The sequence below is a fragment of the Myxocyprinus asiaticus genome, chromosome 6 (assembly GCF_019703515.2).
Source record: "Myxocyprinus asiaticus isolate MX2 ecotype Aquarium Trade chromosome 6, UBuf_Myxa_2, whole genome shotgun sequence".
Lineage (NCBI taxonomy): Eukaryota > Metazoa > Chordata > Actinopteri > Cypriniformes > Catostomidae > Myxocyprinus > Myxocyprinus asiaticus.
In genome coordinates this window covers 36,672,664-36,691,992 of record NC_059349.1, presented here as the reverse complement: position 1 = coordinate 36,691,992, position 19,329 = coordinate 36,672,664, and the positions used below count along the sequence as shown (strand labels likewise).

The following is a 19,329-nucleotide window of genomic DNA, read 5'->3' as shown; positions in this document are numbered from 1 at the left end:
TGAAATTATTTTTAAGTTATCAGTGTCTAAATAAATGCGATGTTCCTGCACAATGAACTGTAAAACAGAATGCAGGTGTCTTGATATGCGTTTATAAATATTAAAGTTCTTTTAAACTTTACAGTGAGTTGTGGCACAACGATCAAAGAAGTCCGTCCATTGTGTGTTTACATTGCCTCGACACACATGTGAACAACCCGTAACTCACCCTATAGCCTACTTGAAAAACTGACCCGAACCTGGCCCAAAACCTGTAGGTTTGTCGGGTACCGTTGAACTCAGATCGGGTTGAAGACCTCTAAACACGTGCAGAATAACCGAATAGTGATTTTGGTATTTGAAAACCATGCACATCCTTATTAATGCATGATTTTGGATCGGTTCATAATTAAAAAGTACATATAATTGGCCGTGTGAGACATTGCTCCAAACTTTCCTTCCATCAATTTGAAAAATCCAACCAAATCTGGCAAGTGTCCTGTAGCGCATAAAAGTGAACAGAGTCACGTGACACGTCATGAGGGGCCTCCATGGTGTACCGGCCCATGGGCCTCTCAGTTCTTAATATGTCCTTGGTTACAGTGTTTATGTGCTTCACTCATTTACAGATTTGTGTGTGTGTGTGTGTATCACGCACGCATCACAACTCAGCCGACCAGTCTTTATAAATGTACAATCGATATTGTTTCAGTGTCTATCAAATTGTACAAAATTTATGTGTATATGATTTCAAATGATTATGAGACCATATTGTCTATGCAGTTCATGATGCTAATTTAATTTAATGGGGGATAACCAATGACTCCCTTAAAAAAATAAAATAAAAATAAAATAAATACTAGGATCAGTCTGAATACTAAAGTATACACTAAAGCACACTAACCCTCAGAATGCCAAGAGCTTTCTTGCCAGTGCCCCAAAATGCTTTGAAAGAGTGGTTCAATTCTAAAGCAAGTACAATTTCAAAGCAAAACGCCTAATTTTCCCACCCTCTGCACTGTCAGTGATAAGTTACCAACTTCAAATTAGTCAGAATGCTTTTTAGAAATAAATGGATCAGAATTATTATTTTAGCACAGCGAGAGTAGAATTAATGTGCACGTACAGTATGACAGCTGGAACAAGCAGATGGAGCATGAATTTCACTCTCTCTTCCCATCTTTAAGACTACCAATTAATTTCCAGGTGGGTGGGAATATAATGTGGTGACTGCAAGGGTTCTTTAGTGAAGAGCAATGTGTTTAAAATTCCTTCTTCATTGATCTTCAAAATGGCTTATAAGAGAGAACTGGTGATAAGACAAGCAGGAATTGATAGAAGCCCTTGGTACCACAATGTAGACAGAAATGTTTACACTGCATTAGCTTGGAGCCCAAGTTACTTACAGTAGCCTTAATAAGTATTTGGTCAAGTTACATTTAAAAATGCATGAATGCCTTGCTTTAAAAGATATATGTGGGTGAAAAAAATTAAAATAAAGATTGTTTAATTTAGCAGAGAAGATACTTTACATCTGAGCACAGACAGACAGACAGATAGACAGACAGACAAAAGAACACATTTAAAGCTAAACATTTCTCTTTATTGGCTTAGTGTTTGTTTTTATTTGGTGCAATCACAGGAACATCCTCTTTCTACGGAGAGAGGTGACTAAGAGGAGAAGGTAGAGTTGTATGACTCTGACTTTACTAGTTAAACTGTACAAGTGTGACTCTTCAGAATAAGAATCCTTTTTGTTCTTTCATATTTAACTTTGCCTGTACTGTATATGAGCTCTGAATCTAGAGACAGAACAAGTGTAGTGAAAATCTATTGCTAACAAGGCACTCAGTATTCACTGCCAGTTCTTGCTCTTATTGCCTAGGAATTTGAAGGTGATGTGCAAAGCGATGATTGTATGATGAAGTTTACTAGATTTAAAAATATAGAACAATAGATATATTGTTTTATAAAGACAAAACGTATTCGGAAACATTGTAAAGAATTGAAATGCAATGAAATTCATTAGTTTTAAATGACTTGCTTAAGTGTCCTAAAATGTCCAAATACTTTTTGGGACTAATGTATAATAATTTTCAAAAACAGAAACACATAAGTCTATCATATCATATCCAGTACAGTACATCAGAAGTGACTGTTCTTTTTGGAAATTTACCAAGACAGGACTAAAAAATTAGCTCCTGGTAAGGATGAGAAAATTGGTCTGAGGCCATTGTAGATGTCAGCTTGGGTTTCCCTCATCAAATATTTAGTTGCCAGAGATAATGTAAGTGCCAACCCCTTGGAGTTCTTTAACTTTCAATGTACACTACTGGTCAAAAGTTTTGGAACACTTGACCGAAATGTTTCTCATGATCTTAAAAATCTTTTGATCTGAAGGCGTATGCTTAAATGCTTGAAATTAATTTTGTAGACAAAAATATAATTGTGCCACCATATTAATTTATTTCATTATAAAACTAAAATTTTATAAAAAATTGATGACTTGGACCAAATAATAAAGAAAAGCAGCCAATAAGTGCCCAACATAGATGGAAACTCAATCAATACTGTTTAAAAAGCATCCCAGGGTGATACCTCAAGAAGTTGGTTGAGAAAACGTCAAGAGTACATGTCTAGGCAAAGGGTGACTTCTTTGAAGATGCTAAAATATAACATGTTTTGATTTATTTTGGATTTTGTTTAGTTACAACATAATTCTCATAGTTCAATTTATGTTATTCCATAGTTTTGATGACTTTAATATTATTCTAAAATGTGAAAAAAAAAAAAAAAAAATTATAATAAAATAAAATTATTAGTAAAAAAATAATGAGTAAAAAAATAATTAGTAAGTATTTCAAAACTTTTGACCGGTAGTGTATATCCTTTGACCTGCTATTTTTCAAACATTTAGGTCTACTCTCCCTCTTTCTCTATGACTGTCTCTTTGTGTGAGTGTGACAGTGTTGAACAGAATGCATTGCATTACAACCAGGTCATATTCAGTGTTTAGTAAGTGTGATGATGTATTTTCCTGTCTGCTTTTGTTTTTTACAAGGTCACTCCTCTGCTTGAATAAAATATTTATTTATCCATAAATGAGGCCAGCAAAGCCTAAATATGGTGTGTGCATTTCACAGGCACGCTTGCAAGTTGGAAGAATGAAACCAATGTGTTTAAACCTCACAAACAAGGTGAACCAGCAAATTAGAGTCCTTGCTATATAATGCTTTGGTAACACTTTAAATTAAGGCTCTATCCAATAATGCATTAGGCTCATGAACTTACAATAAACAAAAGAGTACAATCTAACAACCTAGTCTCATAGAATGAATGTTAGTATAACTACATATTTGCAAACTGAGTTTTATGTGCAGATTTCTACGTTTTCCTGCAGTTTGAATTATCACAAAAAGTGCAACAACAACTGTGCATTTTATTCACTTTCAAACAAATCATGGGTACTATGACAGATCACGACTTTATAAACACTTATTTTTCGCTCTATTATTCACACCCTGATATGTTATTATATCAAAACACTTTTACTCTAATGCATCATTTGAAAAGCTATACATTTTAACACTTGTATTACAGACCCACCTACATTTACACACTTACTCCTGACCACTGGTGTTCCTCAGGGATCAGTGCTTGGACCCCTCCTTTTCTTGATCTACGCTTGATAACTCAGACCTATCATTAAGGCACATGGATTCTCCTACCACTGCTACGCAGATGATATGCAGCTCTACCTGTTGTTCCAGCCTGATGACCCCCACCATCTCAGCCCGTATCTTTTACTGCCTCTCTGAGAACTCGGCCTGGATAAAGTAACATCACCTTCAGCACAACTTTGCCAAGACAGACCTTCTTGTGATCCCAGCCAACCCGTCTGTTGATCACAGTCTCTTTATTCATCTTGGTTCAACTATGCTAACACCAACCATGACAGCCCGGAACCTGGGAGAGGTGGTGGATGACCAGCTTAATTTCACTGCCAACATCTCATCAACCACCTGGTCTTGCAGGTTCACGCTTTACAATATCAGGAAAATCAGACCTTTCCTGTCTGAATATGCTACACAGCTCGCGATCCAAGCTCTATTCATTTCAAGGCTGGACTACTGTAATGCACTGTTGGACAGTCTCACAGCTAGCACGATTAAGCCATTGCAGATGATCTGGAATGCTGCAGCGTGTCTGGTCTTCAAACAGCCAAAGAGGGCTTACGTCACTCCACTCTTGATTTAACTCCACTGGCTTCCAGTAGCTGCCCACATCAAATTCAAGGCTTTGACTCTGGCCTTCAGGACAGCTAATGGAACAGCTCCCTCTTACTTCAATTCACTCCTCCAGGTCTATGTCCCAACTCACTCTCTGTGGTCATGAATGAGCTGTACCTGGTGGCCCCGTTGTATAGAGGCACAAAGTCCATTTCATGATAATTCACTATCTCTGTTCCTCTGTGGTGGAATAAGCTTCCAGCCTCCACATGATCTGATGGTACCATCTCAGCATTCAAGAAACAGCTGAAAACACATTTGTTCCATGAGCACTTAACCAATCAACACTAAATGTTCTTGCTTCTTTAAAAAAAAAAGAAGAAAAAAAAAAAGTCTTTGTCTCTTTTTTCTGTGCTAGCTTTTTTGCTACTCCAGCCACTGTGACAACTTGGCAGTGCAAAACTGAAGATATTTTTGACTTTTGTATGACAAATTGCTTTTATCCTCATTTGTAAGTTGCTTTGGATAAAAGTGTCTTCTAAATGACTTAAGGCGAATTTATACTTACTGGGCGAAAAGGCTTTGCTTAGTTTGACTACAAATGATGACAAAATGCAGTGACATTTTTGTTCTGCAAAGGTATTCGTTTGGTGTGTGTAACGGGTAAGGGATGGGCAAGGAGGAGGTGGGAACTGGCAGAACAATCAATGTAAACTTTAATGACATAAACTCAACATAAAACACAAAGACGCACACACACACACACACACACACACACAGCGGCCGTGTGTGTGTCTCTCTCTCTAACTGGTGTCTCCAGCTCCCCTTTATCTCTCTCTCCCCGCTGATTGATTGACTCAGCGCCAGCCATGCACCCTCACGGCCCGGCCACACCCTCTTCCTCATCACACTCCTCCCCCACCCGATTCAAGCCGGGGCACCATCTGGACTGGCCTACTTCCCCCCCCCATTTCTGGAGGGGAGACATTGCCCTTCTGGCCATTCCCCCAGCCAATGGTCCACCCTCTGGCGGATGACAGCCGCAGCTTCTCCCCTGGCGGACAAGAGTGGCGAGGACTCCATGACAGCACGTCCCTCCTCCTTCCTGGGTTTCAGCACCAATGTAACAGGTAAGGAATGGGCAAGGAGGAGAAGGGATACGGCAGAAAAATCAGCGTAAACTTTAATGACATAAGACACAATGTTTTTACATGATTTTCAACACAAACTCTACAAAGACGGAATGGCCATGACAAATGAGGGAGAGCGATTTGAGTTTTTAAAAGTGAAAGAGGCCATGAAATGTTTAATAAAGCAAAGAAGCGTCATTGCGCTAAAAGTGGCGGTCCACGGAGAGAAAAACCAGAATTACTGGCTTTACTTGTGGCTGGAAGAGTAGGTTAAACACGTAACATCACCCTAAATGAACTAATTTTAAAACAATGTTGCGCACAGTATAAACAGTTCACCAAGGGTGCTTTAGTTCATCCAGGAGAAAAAGATTGGCTCCTTCCAAAGTAAATACCAGGCTTTAGCTTAAATGTAAATTTAAATGTATTCCAATGTGATTAACTTCCGTGGTAGCTCACCTGAAAGAGAGATGGATTTTGGACTCCGAGCCTCGAGCCCACCCAAGGGCGTTCAAAGTGAAAGTGAAGCAAAAGTGTCATAGAAGCGACACGGGATGACATGGTTGCTTCAGTAAATGTGCTTTCAAGTCAAATTTGCTTTTAAAACATTATAGGTTAGTTTTAGGAGTTGGTCAAGGGTAAGGATGTCTGTTTTGTTCACCTCTCATTCATCTTTTAGGACACTATTGGTTAGGTTTAGGTTAAAGTTTTAGGTTAGGGAGGTAAGTTTTACTTATTAAAACCTCCATCTATTATTAAAGGAATAGTTCACCCAAAAATGCAAATATGTTGATAATTTACTCACCCTCAGACCATCCAAGATGTATATGACCTTCTTTCTTCATCAGAACAGGATTTAAGGTTTTTAGGATTTAAGTGAATGGACACCAATTTTTGACGGTCCAAAAAGCACACTTAGTTAGCATCAAAGTAATCCACATGACTCCAGACAATCAAGTAGTGTCTTCTGAAGTGAATCGATACGTTTCTGTGAAAAACGAATCGCTAATTAAAAGTTTATTAACTTTAAAAAATTGTTTCCTGTAAACACTCAATGCCTCACATTGCTGTCGCTGTGACGTCATCACGTTGGCACATTCACACGAGAATTCACACGAGAATTCAAAAGTTCTGCTCTGTTTACCACAGAGTTAGGTCAATTCAAACAGCTACAGAGAGCTGGCAGAATGATTTAAAGTTAAAAACATTTTAATTAGCGATTTGTTTTTCACACAAACATTTCGATTAACTTCAGAAGACATTACCTAATTGACTGGAATCATGTGGATTACTCTGATGCTGCCTAAATATGCTTTTTGGACCGTCAAAAACTTTTGTCCATTCACTTGCATTGGATTAAGCTATAAACCTGGGATACTTTCCTAAAAATCTTAAATCCTGTTCTGATGAATAAAGTCATATACATCTTGGATGGCCTGAGGGTGAGTAAATTATCAGCAATTTTTACTTATTTATTTATTTATTTTTTTTTTTGGTGAACTATTCGTTTAACCTTAAAAAACATTGTCTGCTTACAACATCATTTCACTCGATCTTGATGCCGCCTGCTGGACATTTCACTGGGAAACTGCAGCCAAATGTGTAATCAAGAACTTGATTTTGGTTTACAAAAATGTTGCCATTGTTACATACATTTCATAAGATCAGGCTGCAATCTAATGTTAATTTATGAATATACTATTGTTAGTTCATGTTAGTTCTTAATGCACTAATGTTAACATATATACTTTTAATTTTAACTTTAAGCTTTAAATTTTCAAATGTATTAGTACTTTATATGTAGAAATTAACATTAACCAAGATGAATAGATGCTGTAAAAGTAATGTTAATTGTTAGTTCATGTTAACTTTTGCATTAAATTATAATATATAGAACCTTATTGTAAAGCATTCCAAAGAATTTATTATATACGTAATAAATTCTTATTATGACATCTAGGAGAAAAGCATTCTATTACTTGTGTCTCACTGTGTAAATTTTCGCATTGTACTTCCAACAGTTCGATAAACCTAGAATGCGGTGTTTGTGCAGAGAGGCACTAATAAGAAATCATTGAGGCTCACCTCATTTAAAATGCATGAGGTAATATATCTCTGATCTAATCCTGGCAATTAGTAATTAACAAAAGAGACTCACAAGCATGCTTGAATTGCAGAGTCATTTAGATAGCACTTTGCTAGACTTATTTGTCGTTAATATCTGTGCGCTTCGGTGACAGTGTGAAAGATAACAAATAATGATTCAGTCGGACAAACTTTCTGCAGTATTTTGTGTGGACCTGTCTATGCTGGTGCCCTGTGGTGGTTCACAGTGGGAAAAGGCTTTCATTATTACTTGACCCGTGCTCAATTAAACTGACCTCAGCTGTCCACGCTGCAAAGAGTGGCGGAAGCTCCCATCACTCTCTGGGTGAATAACTTTAACATCCTTTTCTGTGCATGTCTGAGCAGTGAGCACTAATAAATATGCAGGGTGGAGTGTGTGATACTAAGGCTGCTAAGGATGTTTAATTTATATACATTTATATCAGTAAGAATTTAAATATAAAATAAATATATATAAAAATACATTTATGAATATAAATATATACAGTTTCTGGAAATACCACCTATATGTTAATGAGTAATTCATACTGGAAAAAAAATGAAATGTATTATTAAAAAATACACTTACTAATAAAATCTCAAAACATTTCCAGATTATAATTCTTCATCCTTTTTTGTTACCTCAATTCAAAATCAGGAATTTAATAAGAATTTGCTAGGTACTATCAATTCAATTATGAATGATGCACAACCCTGATTATGTTAAAGTTATGTACTTTAACTTTTGTGTGTGTGTGTGTGTGTGTGTGTGTGTGTGTGTGTGTGTGTGTGTGTGTGTGTGTGTGTGTGTGTGTGTGTGTAAATGTGAAGCAAATAAAAATTATTTCATTCTTCCTTTGTGACCTCTGACATCAAATAGAGGTAGAGCATACTGTGAAATTCTACATACATACATACATTACATATTACATATTAAAACGTAATAGATACATTTGACTGGTTCTGGACTATATTTCCTATAGCCTCATCATACATGATTTATAACAGTGCTGAGGCTGAATCCATATAAATGCGGAGTGCTTATCACTGCTGACCCAGTTACCCATTGACTATATTTACCCATAAGTATAAAGATGTTATTCTAGATCTCTCCTTGCTTACTCAGAAAACTAGCCTGTGTGGAGACAGTTTTGGTGGTCCAATTGGTTACATGAACAGTTTGTGACTGGCCTCCTCTCAAATGTACTGTGGGGAGGAATAAAATATGAGCTTCCAGGTGCTAATTAAAAATTCCAATGCTGACAGACAACACCACACCAGAGATGCAATTGCCTTGTCTCTCCATGGGGAAGAGGAATAATATGATTATCTTTTCACTGAATCAATTCAGCTCTGTTTTATTGGAGAGAGTGGCTCTCTGTAGAATAAACTGTTTGAGTTGGAGAAACAAAGGTAGCGTTATGTTTTTGAAGGCCCTGCTTTCATGTCTCCAGCATCTGGTGCCTGGAGTCTGTGCAGACTTTTTGCAGACTTAAAATGCTTCAAACATTTGCCTTTTCCCAAAAACCTGTCTGCCTCAGTTGAGAAGCAGAGCTTCTAAGACATTTACAGTACCAACAGCTGAGCACTGTGAGAGCCAGCCATTGACTCATAGCTGTGCTGAGGTCTGTGCTGAGTGATAAAATCAACAAAACTACTTCTTATTTTTCTTTGTACAATATCTGTGTAAACATGTGAATCTGTGTGCTTTAGAAAAAAAAAAAAAAAAAAAAAGAATAATAAAAATAAAAAAGTGCAGCAAAAAAAAAAAAAAAAAAAAAAAAAGGAAGTTTTCTTGAGACAATGCCCAGACAATAACATTATTCTTTCTGTTCCATAGTTTTGGCTGAAAACGTAATCAGAATGTGCAAATGCATGATCAGGTTTATAATTAAAAGAATTAGGCAAATTTTAGTGTAATAGTGAGCTGCTGATCCTATAGTCACAAAATGGCTGTAGGATCACTGGATGGGGAGTTATAAATGTTTCATTGAACTTTGATCTGTAAACTGCAATTCTAATTTATTTCATTAAGCAGAGAAGATAATTTACTTAACTTTTTAGTACAGATACAGTGTATTTATAGTATACTGTACATATACAGTATATATATATATAGGGTTGGGAGGGTTACATTTGAAATGTATTCCACTACAGATTACAGAATACATGCGGTAAAATGTAATTTGTAACGTATTCTGCTAGATTACTCAAGGTCAGTAACGTATTCTAAATACTTTGGATTACTTCTTCAGCACTGGTAGATTTTTTCACTTGTTTTGACTATAAAAATTCTGCCAGTACAGGAAGACAAAATACACATGTTAAAAATACATTCTCTGAAAAACCAAAATATCTTATGCAGTGTTGTTTCTGAAACAAGATAAATCAAATTAACCTTGTTTTAAGGATTTTTAGATATTTTTACAGGAAAACAACACATTACATACACAAAATTATTATCAAAAATATTATTTTTGCCCTAATATCAAAGGTCTTACTAAAAAAAAAGAAATTATGAGTGTATTAACATTAATTTTCTTGATAAAAAAAATCTGATCGTGCCTAATAACATGTGCATGTAAAATGGCTAGAAATAGCATTTTAGCTTAGCGTAAAGCTGACCATTTACACAAGTTTATTTCTAGTTCTTCTGCTCCAAACTTACTCAAACTTACTTCTCTGTCTGCTCGTATGAATGTAACACATCATAAGAAAGTGTTTCACCACTGTTCAAATGCACTTTGGATCGCATCATTTATATGTATAAATGTTTTCCATCTGAAAGCATTAAATATTAAATGAAATAAATGACAATAAAGTGCAAAGTAATCTCTTCAGTAATCAAAATACTTTTTGAATGTAATTGTATTCTAAATACCAATGATTTAAATTGTAACTGTAGTGGAATACAGTTACTTATATTTTGTATTTTAAATACGTATCCCTGTTACATGACTGTGTATACATATATACACATATATATATACACACACACACACACACACTGATCAGCCACAACATTAAAACCACCTGCCTAATATTGTGTCCCCCTCGTGCCACCAAGACAGCGCCAACCCGCATCTCAGAATTGCATTCTGAGATTATATTCTTCTCACCACAATTGTACAGAGCGGTTATCTGAGTTACCGTAGACTTTGTCAGTTCGAACCAGTCTGGCCATTCTCTGTTGACCTCTCTCATCAACAAGGCATTTCCATCCACAGAACTGCCACTCATTGGATGTTTTTTTTGTTTTTGACACCATTCTGAATCAGTTCTAGAGACTGTTGTATGTGAAAATCCCAAGAGATCAGCAGTTACAGAAATATTCAAACCAGCCCGTCTGGCACCAACAATCATCCATGCGATTATCTAATCAGCCAATCGTGTGGCTGCAGTGCATACAATTTTGCAGATACGGGTCAGGAGCTTCAGTTAATGTTCACATCAACCATCAGAATGGGGAAAAAAATTTAATCTCAGTGATTTGGACCATGGCATGATTGTTGGTGCCAGATGGGCTGGTTTGAGTATTTCCGTAACTGCTGATCTCCTGGAATTTTCACACTCAACAGTCTCTAGAATTTACTATGAATGATGCCAAAAACAAAAAAAAACATCCAGTGAGTGGCAGTTCTGTGGATGGAAATGCCTTGTTGATGAGAGAGGTCAACAGAGAATGGCCAGACTGTGTAGCAGCCAATAATGTAATAACTACCATTAATGTAATAACTGCCAATAATGTAATACATTTTTATTTATTTATTTATTTTATTAACCCAGCCAATAATGTAATAGCCAGCCAATAATGTAAGAACTTATTACATTATGGGCAAAAATGTATTATGTTATTGGTTCAGAAATTTTATTACATTATTGGTAAGTTATTACATTATTGACTTTTATTACATTATTGCTACAGACTGGTTTGAACTGACAAAGTCTACGGTAACTATATATATATATATATATATATATATATATATATATATATATATATATATATATATATTAACTTGTGTACAATAGTTTAAAACAAGCTAATGACACTAAAGGCATATCATCTCATCTTTTGTTTCATGTCTTCCCAGGTTATTCATAAGGACATAGTTTCATAGCAGAGGTTGAGCCCATGTTAAGGCAAGGTAACTGGTTGCTTGGCCCTGCTGTGCCATTAATTTTTTTAAGGTATGAATCTAATGTCATTCCTCCTCATTAAAGTACAGCCTCCCAATGCCTGTGCTAATTCCTCCACCCATCCCTTAGAGAAATCTCTCCACTGCCCTGGTGAGCATAAATCATTTTTATTGCTGGCACTTCGGCCTCGATCGGCAGAGACTGGTGATGTTTTAAACCCTATGTGAATGGTAAATCTGTCAGCTTTAATTAAAATGGCATCTTTCCCCTTTTGTCCTGGTGACATAATGGCCTCCATACTTCCTCTAAGGGATCTCTTAGGACTGATGCCAAGGAAATAAAAGTTACTATATAAAAACAAGGGGACTTTAAAAGCTAGCTCACACTTTCTCTAACAAATGACCTCATTTTAAAAGTTTAAGCTAAATCATGTTTCAGTTGGTGAACGGTAATTAATGCTATTAATTAATGAGGTAAAAATTCTGTTATACAGCAATTAGTTCTAGTCCACTCATTTTATTGGACAAACTGTGTTCCAAGAGCTCTGATATTTTAAATAACAACACTGGGACGCTTTACTGTATGTATCACTCCACTTGTCTGCAATGGTTGAATCTGCTTTAGCTTCTTTTGAAACTATTTTCACTGGCGGAGCGAAACTAAACAAAATAATTGGCCATATTTTGTCTAAAATGTAAGTACCTCAATATTAACCTCTTATTTTTATATATAAAACTGTTGTACAATAGCAATATCACACACATGATACCAATAAAATAACAATGAACAATGGTCAACTAACAACCAAATTCCACTACACACAAAAGAAAAGCCCTGAAGCCCAAAGTACTTCACTACTGTCAAGGATAATAAAATAATTTACTTTCACTTAATACGGTCATTTATCACGTTTAAACTGTGAAACTAAAAGGTTAAGCGAGATCCCGCAAGATAAACTTTGTAACATCAACGCTTTCCACCACAAAGAGGCGAGTCATCAGTGGCCTCTTGTCTGTCTTCATTGCTGTTAATGATAGAGTGAAACTCAATCAATGAAAGCATTCCTTTTAATTTTGCATGCTAATCATTCAGCTATGCAAAACACATAACCCCTTATTTGAGCAGCATATGAATTGTGGGAACAATTTCCATTCACTCCAGCTGTAGCACTGTGATGAAAAACTCATTCAGAAAAGTCAACACTGATTGTACTGTACTGCATTAATACATACATATTTATGCTGTGACATTTTCCAAAAATCAATAACTTAATCCACTTTTTGCCAAATGCTTGTGAAAAAGGGCACACTGTTATACTATAATGGTCTGGCCTTTTAACTACAAAAGCCTTTCTGTGTATTGAACCAAGACCCTCAATCCATCCATTCTCATCCTTGAGGGAGCAAGTGTGTAAAATTTCTCCCCTGTCCACTGGGCAAAGAGGCTACAAGCAAAAAAATATTTTACCCCCAAAAATAAAACGTATGTATTTTACTTAAGTATATGCAATTTTCCATTCAAATTAATCACATAAATCCAATGAAAGAGTTCACATTACTGTCTATTATGTTTTCAATTTACATTCATTTTACATGAATTAATTAAATAAAATGTTAAAATTGATGGGAAATGGTATTGTCATACATAAGCTCTATTCATTTCAAATTACTAATTGGTACCTGCTTTATTCATTAGCTTTTTATTAGAATCTATCAAATAACTTGACGTTCACAACATTTTCACAGGTTCACAAACATTTAGTATGTACCAATTGCTCCAGATTAGAAATATCAAACATGTAAGCTGACAAAAAAAGGACATAGTAACAAAATTGCTGTTTTGCACAAATGCAATACTTTAGAAATAAAGGCAGCACAACTGTTCAGTGAATATTCTCAATTTTGTGCCTCCTGAAACTGTAACATCCAATCCAATATGTTGTAACTCCAATACTTTTTTTTTTTTTTTTTTTTTTTTTATCAGCTAAGGTTGTTTTAAAGAAAAAAAAAAGAAAAGAAAAAAAAAAGAGATGCTTAAAATGTTATTACACAGAGAGATTTTTCACAATCACAGTTAACAAGGAATCAATTATTTTTCACATCATGGACTAATCAGCCATAATTCATGTTAACATTCAACAAACGCAACTTATTCTCAGTGTTGTGCCTCCACCAAAAACTGGAATATCCAATGCAGTTAAAAAATTGTGTAATAAAATCTATATATAGTGAAGCTTCAATAGGTGCCATTGGTGCCATGCACTCATGGCCAAGTAGACAAGCCTTTGGAATATATTAACTAATATAAATTAGTGATGTTTTTTTATTTTATTATTTTTTTTTGGGGGGGGGGGGGGGGGGATGAAGTACACATGCCATGAACATGTCCAGGCCATTTTACATATTTGATTCAGGCTTTATTGCATTCTGGAGCTTGCAGCTAACCCAGGCATTCTAATTTGCATCTAATGACAGACAAGGCAAGCTTCATCTCTCTAAAAAGGTTCTATCATTTGCCTAACTTCACCAGTCATCTGGTCCCTGCTCTTTACCAGCAGAGATATAACAGCCATCGGTGTCTCCAAATCATTATCACAACATGACAAAGAGTGCCAGTGTGGCCTGGTCGGGCCTATTAAAGATCCTGGATATGGCCGAGTGCATTAGCAGGACATAGAAAAAAGCAGCGGACTCGATTGATTTCATGCACAGCATGGTGTATTTACACTTTTCAGATATCTGTTATCAGAGACAGACTGATATTGTTTTTGTAGCGTTGGCTACTTACAGTATGACACTTGTTTTATGAGACGTGTTCCATTAAGTGTGACTGGCATGAGAAGTGGCCAGACTACAGAAGAATCCATCATTTCCCTGATTGTGTTTAAACTCATCTCTATTGCTTGCTGACACTCATCTGAGGAGGTATCTAAGCTGACTGTTGCTTGAAGCCTTCAGGGTAAGGAGGGAAAATAAGGTTCACAATTAAGTGATGTCATTGCATTGATTTAGCACCCTGGACAGCTACTTAGAGATCACTATTTTCCCTCTGTGAGGCAAAATCTGCAACTAAATGGATTAGAGGATGTTGTTTTGGTACAATGTATGCGGCAGGTTGTTTCAGAAAGAAGACTAAATGAAAGCAGTACTGTACAATGTAGATTTGACTGTGATAAAGATTTTATTTGCTGACCTTTTAACACAGGACAGTGTGATGCCTTTTGGAGAAATTGACAAAAAAGTGCTGCATAAATAACCAAAGCTTTAAATTATTTCCTTTTCCCCCTGCCATCAAATTGTATTTGATATTTATCAGTTCTCTTTTTTTATAAGCAGTATAAAAAAACACCCATTGTCCATTGTCAGTCCTCCTGTGACAGATCTGGCTTTAAATTACTCCATAATATTTGTTAGAAAATGAAAGATTTTAAAGATTTTTTTTTATAACCAAATCATATATAGGGGTAGACTGGGGCTAGTTATCACACTTTATACTCCAGTGAAAATTTCTCAGGGTAGGTTTATTTCAGAAAGTTAATTTCTGTATAGGCACATAAAGTCTTGGCTACAAAAAAAGCTTTGAACATCTCCACTAATATTGGCCAGGATAAAATATACAGTTCATTGAACACATATAGACCTTTTATGACAACATGCCCCAAAAGTGGGGTATGTTGCCACAGCTGTTTACCCAACCCAAAATAAAATCCTATTAAAAACCAACAACATGTAAATAGGATTTTAGAGTATAGGATTCACAAAAATCACTCTAATGTAAGATCTTGGTGTTTGAAACCAACATACAAAACCAATGTTAGAGAGAGAGAGAGAGAGAGAGAGAGAGAGAGAGAGAGAGAGAGAGAGAGAGAAACACATTTATGTAATTAGACGTTTGACTTGAAACCTTAATGAGATATAGCCCTTGTGACAACTTCACAATGTGACAACTAGCCCCCGTCTCCACTAAGTTTTTATTGAACGTGATTTGTTATCAATTTATTTGGTAATCTTTTATCTTTTCATAATTCGATGTTTGTGTGCATATAATAACAATAACACTGAACACTTGTATTTTCAGACTTACCCTCTGATGTTCTGCGAAGTCCCCGGTGGTCTTCTCCTGAAATCAGAGAAGAGGACAGTTTTAACATCATGATCATGTTCTTCAAGCTATCCATTGCAATATTTTTATGTTTGTCACAAATGATCAAATCTGAACACTCAACCTTTAAAAAATGGATTGCATAATTCATTACATACATGTTGAGGATCACATTATAAAACAAATATCTGTATGGATGAACATAAGCATTAAGCTATGACAAACGCCCCCAAACCACCATTTGATGTTCCATATCCTTTGGCTTAAAGAGGTTGTTCCTTTTAAAAAAAAAAAAAAAAAAAAAAAAAAAAAAAAATGTGCCTAAATGTGAACATATTAAAAGAAAAGTAAAGCTTTAAATGTAGCTGTAAATCCCTTCTGCGCTTTTATTCTTTAGGAAATGCTTTCATAGTCAAACAAAGCTTTCAGTTTGCTAAAGAACACATAATTACAGTATTCACAATTATAGTTCTGCTCATAAGTTCTTCTTTTAAAGAATAAATAACCTGAGGAAATTTTGAACCAAATAAGTGGTGTCTTTCATTTTACAACTGGAATGCATATCCATCCTACATTTGACGACAATTCAAAAACGCTTCTCTGGATCACACATTATTGGTAAATACCATGCATTACTTCAAAATGCAGCAACAGTAAGCAAAAAAACAATTGAAATATAAACAACAACCATCTGATTTCCATATGGAATGATGTGTCCCCATTTGTTCTAATGTATCCTGGCTAACATTTCATACTGTGGTATCAACAAAAGCCGATGGTCTACAACTAAAGTCTTAAATTACTACAGTATGCTTGTATGATTAATGGAAAATGTTTGTTCTACAATAAATCATTCCATGACCTATTTAATCATATTATTTGCCCAAGATGATATCGTATTGACTTTTTTTGTCTGTTGACCACATTACATAATGATTAATCAATTTTATTTTAATGCAATTTGGTGAATAAAAACATGTCTTTGCACGTTTTGTATAGAATCAGCAGTTACTTTTTTAGAATAGTTTTCTATGAAGAATGTTATTACATATGTTATTATATATGGCTAAATATGTTATTGCATATTCTTTTAGTTCTGATAAAAAAAAAATAATAATAATAAAAAAAAAATAAAATAAAAAAAAAAAGATAAATACTTAGAAGAACTGTAGCGAATTCTCCAAGAAGCTTGGAGAAGCTTGGACCTCCAGGTGTACCTAGGAGAACTGCTGCTGTTTTAAAGGCAAAGGTGGTCACACTGAATACTGATTTAGCTTTTTTATGTTTACTGGACTTTGTTTGACATTAAGTGATAAATGAAAACTATTTATTTCATTATTTTTGAAGACATCCTCACTATGCAACATTTTTCATGAGTGCCTAAAACTTTTGCACAGTACTGTAAGTAGCCAACACTACAAAAACAATATCAGTCTTGAAAAGGTATGGTGAGGGGTGACCCTCAAGGCAGGATAGATCTATATACAACACATTAGTGCTCTGCAATGACATAAGTGAGTTTAAATGATTAATGGTGCATGTGTTTGAAATAAAGACTTATTGATGTGACCTTTGAATTCAGGTGTTTGGTGCAAATGGACTGACATATATCTGCAGTAATCATCCTCCTCTTTGGGAGGACAGAGGAGTGTTGGATTGTGGCATTAAAGTTATCCAGTTTATTTAAAAGCTTTTAAACATGTAGATATATCTCAGATACAGTTGCTTGGGGTCATTTTCCATTTGGAAGACCCATTTGCGACCGAGCTTTAACTTCCTGGCTGATGTCTTGAGATGTTGCTTCAGTATATCCACATCATTTTCCTTCCTCATGATGCCATCTGTTTTGTGAAGTGCACTAGTCCCTCCTGCAGCAAAGCACCCCCACAACATGATGTTGCCACCCCCATGCTTCACGGTTGGAATGGTGTCCTTCGGCTTGCAAGTCTCACCCTTTTTCCTCCAAACATAACTATTGTCATTATGTCCAAACAGTTAAATTTTTGTTTCATCAGATCAGAAGACATTTCTCCAAAAAGTAAGATCTTTGTCCACATGTGCACTTGCAAACTGTAGTCTGGCTTTTTTATGGCGGTTTTGGAGCAATGGTTTCTTCCTTGCTGAGCTGCCTTTCAGGTTATGTCGATATAGGACTTATTTTACTGTGGATATAGATACTTGTCTACCTGTTTCCTCTAGCATCTTCACAAGGTCCTTCGCTGTTGTTCTGGGATTGATTTGCACTTTTCACACCAAACTACACTCATCTCTAGGAGACAGGCATATGGTACCTTCAGGCATTTGGAAATTGCTCCCAAGGATGATCCAGACTTGTGGAGGTCCACATTTATTTTTTTTAAATTATTTTTTCAGATTTCTTTTGATTTTCCCATGATGTCAAGCAAAGAGGCACTGAGTTTGAAGGTAGGCCTTAAAATACATCCACAGGTATACCTCCAATTGACTCCAATTAGCCTATCAGAAGCTAATTGGCTGATTTCCTAAAGGCTTGACATAATTTTATGGAATTTTCCAAGCTGCTTAAAGGCAGAGTTAACTTAGTGTTCGGACCCACTAGAATTGTGATATAGTCAATTAAAAGTAAAACAATCGATCTGTAAACAATTGTAAATTGTAAACAGATGTCCTAAACAACTTTCCAAAACTATAGTTTGCTAATATGAAATCTGTGGATTGGTTCAAAAATTAGCTTTAATGACTTCAACCTAAGTGTATGTAAACTTCTGACTTCAACTGTATATAGTCAGACTGTTTCAGAAAGTTGAGTGCTGTGTTGGAATCTACTCTGAATGCAGTAACTCACTGACCTGACAAAGTTCTGGAACTTGAATTTAGATTTGAATGATTAAAAAAAAAAACAGTCTAGACTGCCACATTTTATTTTAACTAAGCCTTTTAACTTTATTTCAAGGCCTTGATTAAATTTAGTTAAATCTATGAATAGTTTGAATGTTGTAGGTCTTATCTGTTTATTTGATCTAAGTGAAAACAGTACATGAATTATAAAACGATTAGTCATCTCAATAGCAACCAGCGGTACATAGTTACAAGACGGCATATAATAAATAGCATTTCAAGAGCAAAAAATGGCACTTAAATCCCCTGAAATACTGTCGTTTTGGCTGATGGGATTTTAATGAGTAAAATATCTACTTTTGCCTCCTTAGAGGAAACACTACCTTTGACAGCAGATGTTTTCTTATTGTAGATTTAATGTGGCATTATTGCACAGACGTATACCATGTTGTTAGACTCGTAGGAGGAGCTCATTTAAACAAACACAGATGCTTCCATCTGTTAAACTCATATTTACCATCCCATCCCAATTCTTTATTCTGTCTTCTGTATGAGGAGTCCAGGTTAATATCGATCTATCTTGCTATATGGAATGACCACTTAAAAAGGTTAGCTTTTAGGTAGTCCTGTCAAAGCTGAAGCTTTCAGGGTTGTTCTAAGGTCATGTATGCATTGTGTGTAATGGCGCTCTGTTCTCTCCTGTAATTATACTTAATTTCATCATTTTTGGATGACTTTGTCCTATCTCCTTCTGTCTATTGTGTTGAAGGTTGTGTTTGTTCTTTAAAAAGCCTTAATAACAATCTTTTGACTGTTTTTTTTTTTTT

At 35.6% G+C, this 19,329-nt stretch overlaps 1 protein-coding gene across 1 annotated transcript in view; it reads right to left on the bottom strand.

Annotated features, from left to right (window-relative positions):
* LOC127442211 (tenascin-R-like) overlaps positions 1–19,329 on the bottom strand; it is a 242,539-nt gene that overhangs the window by 169,746 nt on the left and 53,464 nt on the right. The window contains exon 3 of the mRNA XM_051700070.1: positions 15,668–15,703. The gene's annotated coding sequence lies outside the window, so the exon portion shown is untranslated. The remainder of the gene's footprint in view (positions 1–15,667; positions 15,704–19,329) is intronic.